Below are 12,004 nucleotides of genomic sequence, written 5' to 3' on the forward strand. Positions count from 1 at the left end.
TTAGGTCTCTCCTTCTCAATCAATTCTCTATTCTGGAACCCCCAATAAATGTCTACCATTTGACATATCAGGCCTTGTTGGCTTCTTTTGTGGTGAGTTTTTACTACTTCCTGCTCTCAACCAAGGGTCATACTATTTATTAGAGAAGCCCCCTTATGTAGCTCTTTGATTTGTACGTCCTTTTACTATGGCTTACAATTCCATAGTTATAGCAAAAATCTGGACACCTTTCTATACTTGAAGGCTACCCATTTTGTTGATCCTACCAACTTCACTACTGTACCTCTAAGTAAAGGTTTTAATAGATCTGTTAGGACCAAGATCTTCAAATGTTTACCTTTTTTACCTGTAGATTGAGGAATTATAACATCCGTCACTTGTTTAAACACTGATCCTATCTTCCTTCCAACCTCCTTTGTTATCCAATGCACATGTAGGTTCCACACCTACACCCACAATGAGCTATCACAAAGGCTTCATTTTCTTCTTCAATCCCCTCTACCCATCTATTCAGGACCAGCATTTGATTGTCCATCATCCATGGTCTTTCTTCTACTATTCTTTTCTTATCATCATTATTAGGCATATTGATTTGAAACATGTTAGGGTCGATCTCCATTATTGTCATATTTTTGTAACCCCATGCAATAGTAACAAAGTTCTTATCACCAGTAAAATTAGCTATTTTCTCCCCCATTATTTTTCCAATTAGACTATCCTTGCATTCTCTCACATCGTATTCCAGATCCTTGAAGTCCAGAGTTGCTCCTAAGATCCCATTCCCAGTTAGGGAGAATTTTTGCATCAACTCAGCCAGATCTCTCTCCATTGATATCGTAAGAGATACTTGGGGGTATTCCTCACTCCAAGACTAGAAAGCTAATGTCAATCCTACTAAAACTATGGCGAAAGCTAGATCTACTAAAAAGGAAGGAATAAAATATAAAACACAAGAGGGGTCAAAGACTAGACATTAACTACCCCAAATTTGAAGGCAAGGAAAAGGAGTAAGGCATCAAAATTATGCCTGGTTTTAGCATACCAGAAGGCATTGCATTGTGAATTCTTGTACTTCAGCTTCTTAGACACCTTTAATGTTTCTTTGTTAAATTGATAATTGTTGCATTAACTATTTTGACTGGTTTAGACAAGATTAGTTATGTCTTAGGCTTGAATTTTCGTGTGGAAAATGTGTGGAGTTAGTGTTGTTTGAAAATTTTTGAGCTATTGTTGAAACTCTCATCAAGGAGAGTTAAGGCTCTAAGCCCAAAAGAGAGCAACCCCTACTAGAGAGAGGAAGAGCGAGACGTTAATTCCTATTTTTTTACTCATGAAAATTAGTATTTATAAAATTGCGGACAATGGATCATGAACTTCATGGGGTGACAACTTAATCACTATAAAAGGGGAGTATTACTTTCTTATTCTTGCTTTCCTTTTTCTACATTGAGAACAATGTGTGTTTTAAGTATAAGAAGGATATTTTGAAATTATATGCATTATTTGTGATTGAATGTTGATTGGAAATATTGGACTTGAGCTTTGAAATATTATCGTGCTTTTAAATATGCGAAAATTGGATTTGTTGGCATAGAGTTTCATCGAGTTACAGGGGAAATTTTGTCAAGATATTTTCAAAAACTTGTCCAAATTTTCAAAATTGCCCCAAGATTTTTTAATATTTTTCAATTTCATCCTAAGGGCATATGTTACACACTATTAGTATCTCAAATTTATTTTACTTTTCGAAATAAATTTATTGCCTTTGATAATTCATTTCTCATTTAACTTTGAAATAGCTATTATGTGATTAGAAGTTTTATATTATTAGTGAAATATATCTTGTAAAATAGAGGAAATTATCCCAAAAATTTTGCAATCTAATAAAATTTCTTCTCTTTGCTTGATTTTACAATTTAGGTGATAAATATGCAATGTGTTTGAATTGAAGATTATTTCACTTTATTTACACCTTATTTACACACACTGATTTGATTGCATCATCAACATATTTTTCAATCACCTTTTTATCTCACATACATCATATCAAAAAAGTGTTATAGTAAAAATATCTCAAATAATTTACAATCCAAACAGTCTCATGATCAATAATTACAATACTCTTCCAATGATTATTTTTATATGAATTTGTTCAATAGGGAGTGTAGACACCAAATTTTAGCTCAAGTTCATTTACTCTTTGTTTCTTAGTTTTTTGTTTTTGTCATGTTTGTTTTATTCATTTTTAGTTTTTTTTAGTTTTCATGTCATTATTTTTAAACTTTTAGGATGGAATTTCTCAAAAAAAAAAAAAAGAAGAAAACAATGGAAAAATCATGAAAAAAGAGAAAAAGGGAAAATTGGTCACAAAAATACGTTCAAATTCAATCTTTTGGCACTTTAGTTATTTTTATTAAGTTATTTTGAGAAAAGAAAAGGAAAAAGGAAAAAAGGGGAAAAATGGAGAAAATTTGAAAAATGGACATTTTTGTTGTTTTTATTTATTTATTTATTTGTTTTCATTCTTATTATTGTTACATGATTTTGTCATTTTGTTATTATTATTATTATTATTTATATTCTGTATTTATTAAGTTAAAAAAAAAAAAAAACTAAAACTAACGCTCAGCATGCAAGCTGCGTTTTTGCAGCAGCTTGCAAGTGAACTTTGGGGAGATCCTTAGTTGCAAATATAGCAGAAGATCCTGGAGTTTTAGGGTTGGAGGCTGCCCATATAAAAGCCAAAGGGACAGCCGCAAGAGGGGAAGAGGGGGGATAGGATCGAAAAAAAAGGAAAACAGAGAAGAAAATAGAGTGGCGGCTGAGGGGTTTGCGGGAGTCAACAACGAAAGAAAAAGAAAAGAAAAGAACGGCAGAGGGGATCGGCTAAAGAACAGAGGAAAAATCTGAAGTTGGGGGAGTTTTTCGGGAAGAGAAAGACGAGCGAGAGAGAGTGAAAACAACAAAAAGAAACAAAAGAAAACAGAGAAAGAACGGGCGGCGGACGGTGGTATAGCCGAAAAAGGAAAACAGAGGAGGAAGAAAGGAATTGCAGCTTTGTCATCAGCTCCAGGATTTCCCATCACTGTCTGTGAATTTTCACCAAAGAGAAGCACCGCGAGCTTACTTTCTCCCTTTAAACTCCATTTTTTTGTAAATCATGGGTTTTTGAAGCTCTTAAGAGCATGACTGCCGTGGCTTCATTTAGCATAATTTCCCTGCTAATTGGCCTCAAATTTTTGAAAATGCCTGCTGTATACATTGATTGGGCTGAACTTGTTTGTTTTTTTAATAAATCTTGGGGCTGTTCATGACATCAATTGAACGGAGATTTGCTGAAATTTTCATGCCCGTTCACCTGCTTGATAAAATACCCAAACGAAATCCCAACCCCAAAATTTGCCTATGGTGAATCTGTCTCTTGTAATTTTCGGTGGTTGTTCATAATGGTATGAGTTGATTGGATTGATTTTTCTTGTTTCTGATAAAATTTGGGTGCTGATTTATGTCAACTGAGCGAGAAATTGGTGAAATTTGTAATGTCCGTTTGGTGTTCGACGAAATGCCCAACCGAAAATGCTACTAGAAAGCTGACTTCATTTCTCTGCCGTAGCATGTTCGTCCATTTGGTTTGATCTGCAATGACTGGCTTCCTACAGTGGGGTTGTGTAGATGTTGAAATTTTAGGGGGGTTTCGGGAACGAATTTGCTGGATTTGGTTTGGAATTGTGAGTGTTGCTTGAATAAGCTATGAAAATGGCGTCTGAAAAATGGTAAAAACCCAACGAAGAAGATGAAGTTCCGTAGCTTGAAGCTTCGTAGCTTGTCTGAAAATAATTCTGAAAACCCCCTTTAATTGTTACCTAATTTCCCTGTCGCCCCAAAACCTTCATAAGTCCTTCAATTGGGTCCTTATTTGCATTGCATTGAAACCCCTCAAGTCTCCCCTTATTCTGATATGGCCCGAAATCTGGAAAATTGAACTAATTTTACCCTTTTAAGTTTAATCCTTTGTTTGCATATTTTTATGTGATTTGTTTGGATAGATTAATTCTTGTTTGTAGGTTATAATTGAGGTTTAATAATTTTATTTGGATTTTATCATGATTGGGTTCAATAAAACAAGTGGTGTGGGCTAAGTGTTTTTTTTGTTTGGGTTTAAGAAAGTGGATTTTGGTTTGGGCCAAGGGATAGAAGCCCACCGATTTTGTTGGGCTTTCGGTTGGGCTTTGAAGGTTTTGGCCCAAGCAAATAAGAAAATGGCCCAATGGTTTGGACCATTAAGAAACCAGAAAATGATTTTGCAAATCGGTCCTTGAAGTTCTCCTTAACTGTACTGTGCCCCTGGATATTTTCAACTACTTTCAATTTAGTCCCTGGTTTAATTGCAAATGAGTCCCTGAACTTTATTTTTCTTTAATTTTGGCCCCAAAATTTTGCCAATCTTTGCAATCAAATCCTTTCTTCTCTTGACTTCTTAAATGTGGGTTGTTGACATGATTTAATTGATTCAAATTCATGTTTATTTTTATCCTTTGTGATTATTTGTCAAATAAATTGGCACCTTGACTCCTTTATTATTTTGGAGGGTAAATAAGTTGACTTCACTCCATTAGAGCTTCATTTCAAGGGAGGTATAATTTCTTTTATCCCTTTTGTCTCTCCTATGTGATCCAATGTGCTAAGTGTGAATCGCATGCCTAATTTGCTTTCATTACCATTCTTTAGTTCCATTATTTCATTCATTCTTGCTTTTATTAAATTATTCTTTTAAATGTGGTATGTGTACACCTCTTGGCTTGTAATAGATAGGGCTTGGTGAGCTTTCTTGTCCATTTTCCCTTTCCCCCCCTTTGTTTTAGTTAGCAAATGTAATAAGTTCATTGCTTGCTTTCGTTGCTACGTGTTTAATCGCTTTATTAGGTCTTTGCATCTAGTCAAGCATGCTAAGTGTTATGTGCTACGTGTTTATAAGTGATTCGCATGTCTACTCGCTTTTTATAGTCATGAATGAATGTGATGGATGAATGGACGTCACCACACTAGTCCAATGCTAGTTGTGGCCCCCTTTCCCGTCACCACACTAGTCCAATGCTAGTTGTGGCCCCCTTTCTCGTCACCACACTAGTCCAACGCTAGTTGTGGTTCATTGTTCCGTTTCCACTAGTCCAATGCTAGTAGAAATCCATAGAAAGGGCTAGTCCAACGCTAGACCCAATAGGCTTTTTCCTTTCTTTTCATTAGTGCATCATTTGCTTGTTCACCACATATCATACAACTTTCTTTAGTTTTATCATTGGGCATGTTCCTCGAATCCCTTTCCCCTCACTTTAGGTTTTGCATCTCATGCTAGCTATAGGGTTCATTTTGCTTGAGTGTCCCCTTCCGATAAGGAAAACGAGCGAGTGTGGCTACTCAATAGCCTTAGCACGCTAGTTTTGCCTTCTAATCAAAGGGAAAATAGAAGTCGAAAAGTTAGGAGTCAACCCCCGTACCCGACTTGTTGCATTCCTCTAGGGTCATACTTTCATTTTTATCACCCACATACTCTTTTAACCACATTTTTTCACATTTCTCAAACCATACTTTCTCACTACATTTTTCCTATCACGCGCTCATTTTCACCTCACAAATGGAATTCCACTTTACCTTATATATCTATTATTCTATTTTCACACAAACACTTGGATTTTTCATACAATTTTACACATGCACCTTTTCATACACTTGCACACAAACACTTGGATTTTTCATACAATTTCACACGTTCACCTTTTTATACACTTGCACACTTGCACTTTAGCCATCATTTGCATTAATCGACCTCTATAAGGTTTTCCTTTATTGGCCGCCACAATTCATGTGGTTGGGACCAAAAACCTTGCAAGAGACATTTTAGAATTTAGGTTTGCATTTTTTCTTCATTTTGCATTCATGTAGTGCATCCAAATGTAATAAATTCTTTGGTTAAAACAAGAAAATCTTTGATTAAATCATGCAACTAGCCTTGGCTAGGTCAAAGGGGTGCCTTGGATTTTATCCTTGCCTTCCCCTTTGTCAAATGTGACTCCCGAACCTTTTTCTTTGGTTTATGTGGATTAGGAGTCGGTTAAAAGGGGTTTCTTACTACTTTTTCCTATTTTTCCTTTAAAAATTCATTTTTTGGTGATTTGGTACACCTTAACTCATTACCAAGTGGCGACTCCAATTTTTATTTCAAAAAACCCTTTTTAAACTATAATTTTGGGTCAAATCGTCGCATTCTCAAACCCCCATTTAGACCCACTTTTCTTTTAAATCAAAATTCATTTTTCAAATCACAAAAATACATTTTTTTAAAAAAACCATTTATTTATATATCAAAAAGTGGGGCGCGACAACTTGGCGACTCCACTGGGGACATTCGAGAGTCCAAGCAAATTTGATTTAATCAACCTTTTTCTTCTTTTAACCCTTTTCATATATCACATTTGGGTGTTTTAGGATTGCATTTTTCCTTTTTAGGATTTTTTTGCATTTCGCGCGTATTGAATTACTCCCTCACTCACGCATGTATGATTGGTTGATTGGATGTATGTTTACTTGTTTATCTCGCGCTTGCATTGCATTTGGGGGGGTGTGTGTCACCTTTAGAGCCTCGCATGGTTCTCAACCCCTTCCCTCAAAATAGGGAACACTTCATACGTGCACGTTTACTTATTGTTATCCCATTTTATTTTATTTTTCGTGGGCGCTATCCCACACCGCCTTGTAGGATTAGGATTGATTGCCTTGGGTAGGCAGATGGTGTGCACTGCGCCCATAGCGCTACCTAAGGGATCACTCGAGCCACCGATCGAAGGCCTTGGGAGTGATGACCCTTTGCCTTTAGGTCTGAAGGCTTGGGAGCCGAAACCTTATCGAGTCTAGTTGCATTAGTGAGCCCCAGCCTCATGCATCCATGTTAGCATTTGCCTAGGTTAGAGTCAGCCTCACGCTCTTTTAAGCACTTTAGGCACGAGGGAAGGGGTTCCATCCCTTTTATTTGCTTTTATTGTATTTCTTTTCTTATTTGCTCCCAAAGTGTTATGTGTACTATCAATTGCACTAACCATTCTTTTGTTTTCTTAGCTTGCATTCATGTGCCTTAGCAATAAGAGGACTCTTTGGTACTCTTTTAGTGACTCACCCACTAGATAACTCACATGTTTAAATTTCAGTTATTACACTTGATTTTCAATAAATACATTTCATTTTAGACCTTTTCCCCCCGATGCATTATTTATGTCCTTTAGGCCATACTTGTCACATAGTTACATTGCTTTAATAAATGGCATCATGCATTAAACCCTAGAAAGGGAATGCCACTTAGGGGATCCCGTGTTAGGAATAAAACCACCTTGTGTCTCGGATACTTAATCCAAAAAGAGACTTGCACGTTTACATTTTGTACCATCCGAAGGGGTAGTGCACGAGGTAAGGTAGGATCCGATCTTTTCAAAGACGGCAAAGCAATTTTTGAACCATTAGAATATGAGCATCTAACAATCATCTTTTGGCCGTTTTATCAAAATTGGTAAAAATTCCTTGCGTAAAGGACATTAATTTGAAGAAATCCACAAATAATTCCTTATCATTGAAACAATTAATAAATTGAGGCCAAATCGTGATTTTAGAAGGCTCATGACTAATTCTCTGAAACCACCAATGGCCGGCCGATTCAATCGATCCATTTTGTCAATTCATAATCAATTTTGAATAAACCATCATTTGACCAATTTACCCTTTTTAGGGTCATTTGACTAATTTACCCTTTTTAGGGTCATCCGGTCGATTTTGAATAAATCGTCAATTCATTTGACCAATTTACCCTTTTAGGGCGATCTGGTCAATTTTGAATAAATTCTCAATTTCATTCAATTCATTTGACCAAGTTCCTTTTTTTAGGATGATCCGGTCAATTTTGAGTAAGTTATTAAATGTCACTCAATTCATTTGACCCGTTTCCCTTTTTAGGGTAATTCGGTTGATTTTAAATAAATTGTCAATTTCATTCAACCCATTTGACCAATTAGGATTTCAATTTCGAATTTCAAAATGGAAAACCTAGTCGATTTTGAGAAAAACATCCATGGCATCCAGCCATTTGATCAGTTAGAGTTTTGACCCGGGCTTCACTGAGAAAATTTGTCAACGAATTCCAATCTCTTTGATAGGAAGTTCGTCAACGTCAAATCCGTACGTTTTTCGCAAATTCTTGTATCGATTAAAAGTGATCAATCCCTTCGGACGAGGTCCTCATTTTGACCAACGTCTCTTCTCATTCCAATGGGCCAAATTTTTTTTAAAATTATTTTTCACTCCATGAGTTGATCGGATCCATCAGGTATTGTATAGTGCCTACTCTAGCGGATTGCATTTTCATGTTAGGCCTACCCTTGGCACAAAAAGGGTTCCCCCATAGGACATGCATACCGATTTTGCAGTTTTGCCTACTAACTCTGGGTATTTTTCTTTTGTTTTCCCTCTCCCCTGTATTCATAAAAATGTTTCAATAAGATGAAAATATTCTTCTATATCTAATGATAATTTTAATCCAATAAAGTTTGAAGATTACAAGTGTTATTTGATTCTTGGGCAAATCCTACAATGAAAACATAAATGATCTATCTGGAAGCTCTACGCTAAAGCCTCTGAGAGATTTTGTAATTGTTTTCCAAAGGGAAATTCTGTTTATTTGATTTGTTAATACATTTTGTTCCAAAAGGAAAGGAGACAAAAGTGTATATTTTGAGCTCTTTACGAGTTTCTCTCTTCTCATTTGTATCATAATTGAATGAGAAATTTTGTTTCAAATTATTTTTCAGCAATAAAATTTTTGGATAATCATTGTTTTGTGTATATTTATGTACATTTCATTCTTTATTCTTATTCATTGGAGATTTCATGATGAATTTTGAGAAATAAAACCAAATGGAGATTTTTTCAACCTCCAGCCTGAAAATTCGCAAGTGTATGCTCTCTAACCCTTGTATACACTAGATTGGTGATCTGAGCTACACAATAAGAGTGCTCAAGATTGAAAGAGGTCGCTCAAAAGGCCTCATGAAATACCTTTTCTCTTTCACTGTACAATTCATATTTTTGCCCACTTCTATTCACCCCAAAATAAAATCAGTCACATTGATTGATAATTTGCAAACTGGGGCACCTCTACTTCGAAATGTCCGTTGTGTCTAATTATATCTAACTCACATCTAAGTGAAAGCAAAAAAATGTGCATTATTCTTATTTTGTTTCGAAAATTTGGAATGATACTTTGAGCATTCGTTCCTCTACCTATACACATTTTATCATTTGCTCTCCCATTTGAGCCTTTGAAAGAGTAATTTCGTTTCAAATAAGAACCCTAATGATCACTACCCTATATTGGAAAATTTTCAAATATCAAAAAGGGGAATGGATTTTCAATGACCATTTCGTTACTTTGGTTGACGTAAGGTGTAAGAATGATACTTTGGCCGTCGTTTCTACAACCTAAACACCATTTATCCCTTGCATCCTCATTTGAGCCGGAAAAATTGGTGGTTCTTTTCGAGTGCACATATGATCGCACCCCACATTGGGGAAGGAGATTGGGGAATTTTAAAAAAAAAGAAAAAAAAGAAAAAGGAGAAAAGAGGGAATCGCAAGTTGGAGAAATTTGAATCTATCTGGGCTTCAATTTTGGAAAAAGGGAAAAAGGAAGGGTTTTGTCCGACGAACCACTTATGGAGAGTCTTCCTCAGTCAATTAATTCAGATACATGTAAAAAATTTTCGCATTGACGAAAGTTTCCTTTCAGAGTTATTGTAAGGGACGGAACAAAGGTCAGGCCCTCTTCTTTTCCAATCAAGCATTCTATCCCTAGTTATCCCTTTTGAGCCATCAGAATAAATTATTTCGTTTGGCAACCCCTGAGAATCGCCAACCCCACACTGGGGCAAGTTGGAGTTGAAAAGAAAAGTTTTCAAGAAGTGAAAAGTGACAAAGCCACAAAATCAAAAACAAGCGGAAAAAGAGAACCTCAGTTCAAAAATAAACTGGGGCAAATTTTGTGAAAATTTCAAAAATGGCAGAAAGCCGAAAAGTCAAAAAGAAAGAAAAAGAAAAAGAAAAAGCCTCAATTGAGCATAAACTGGGGCAAATTTTGATTTAACCCTAAAATAGGGTTGACGCAACAATGCGATCTCAGATTCTTCAAACCACTCTTAAAATCTGCCTTCAAGCCTTAACTTTTCTAAACACCCCACCTGACCCCATTACAAAAGCCGAAAGTCCTGACTTCTGTTTTTTGCAATGGTCCTGTCAAGAAAATTTCTGATGCCGAAAAAGTTCAGCTGTACTTCTGAATTGCTTATGAGGTTGACGCTACTCACCATGGAAAACCCACCAGATCAAAGAAAAGAAAACGGAAAAGCAGAAAGGAAAAATGAAATACAAAAGATTCGATGGTGAAGTCCCTATTGAGTGATCAAACAAAGTTCAGAATCTTCGAGTTCAAAATAGGGGCAATTTTGGGAAAATGCGATCTTCAGTGCTATGTCCTTGAAAGTTTTATTCTTTAGCTATCGTTTTCAAGCCACATTACAAGCTAACAAAGTCCATCGTTGACTTATTCCTTCATGACAATCCAAAGTGAGGATCATGCTCATAAGAAATTCATCAAATCATTTGTGATCATAAGGGTATAACCCGTTTCCACATGTTTAGCTATCACTTCTGCCCATACGTTGCATGCCTAGAAAGCTTGTATGTTGACTAAGTTTTCTTGAAAAATAAGGGTGACAAACTCTTTGCTTTCACTAAGATGTGGTATTGAAGGAATTACAATTTTGGGCACAAGAACCAAACAAATCTCATCTTCTCATTTCCCTTAACCCCCTCAAAAATCAGATCACTTGATTGGTCCTGACAGATGAACCAACAAGAAATAGTGACCCATTACCTAAAGCATTGATGCTAAAGTGGGGAAGAAATCTTTTGTAATTTGGCATTATTTTGAGAAATTCATCATGGAATGTGCTATATCAGCTTAAGCAAGACATTCAATTTTCTTCATGTTAGGAAAAGCAATTGCTTACCCTGTGCAAATAAATGGAGAAGCATCCAAACCAATTTTTGCAATCAAATGGGCCCACACTGGGGCAAAATTTTTATTTGCAAAATTTCGCAAAATAAGCCCACACAGGGGCAAATATTTTTGTAGTCCAATTGAGAATTTCGTTCAAAGAATCAAATAATGCATTTTTCAAATCAATCACGCTGCCCTTTTCATAAAAATTTGAGTGCATGTAAGCCCCCTGTGCAGGTATTCATAGTTGACATCGACGAAAGAGCATCTGGTGATGTGGAAAACCGATGCCGAAGAAAGAGAAGAAAAAAGGAAAAAGCGGCCCTATAATGGGGGCAAATTATTTTGAAAAGAATTTTCTCCAAAAATCAGAAAAATTCAAAAGTCAAAATCAAAAATCAAGTTCAAATTCTTGTTTCTTGGAAAATCAAATTCAATTTCTTGACCGCTTTTTATCACGTTGGGACCGGGTTTCATCCCGCCAATTCCCTCGGCAGGACCGGGTTTTATCCCGCTGACCGCTAACCTCGGCAGGACCGGGTTCTATCCCGCTGACCGCTTATTTCGGCAGGACCGGGTTTTATCCCGCTGACCGCTAACCTCGGCAGGACCGGGTTCTATCCCGCTGACCGCTTTTTATCACGTTGGGACCGGGTTTCATCCCGCCAATTCCCTCGGCAGGACCGGGTTTTATCCCGCTGACCGCTTACTTCGGCAGGACCGGGTTTTATCCCGCTGACCGCTAACCTCGGCAGGACCGGGTTCTATCCCGCTGACCGCTTTTTATCACGTTGGGACCGGGTTTCATCCCGCCAATTCCCTCGGCAGGACCGGGTTTTATCCCGCTGACCGCTTATTTCGGCAGGACCGGGTTCTATCCCGCTGACCGTTTTATCACGTTGGGACCGGGTT

Source organism: Coffea arabica, chromosome 4c, assembly GCF_036785885.1.
Source record: "Coffea arabica cultivar ET-39 chromosome 4c, Coffea Arabica ET-39 HiFi, whole genome shotgun sequence".
In the NCBI taxonomy this organism is placed as follows: Eukaryota; Viridiplantae; Streptophyta; class Magnoliopsida; order Gentianales; family Rubiaceae; genus Coffea; species Coffea arabica.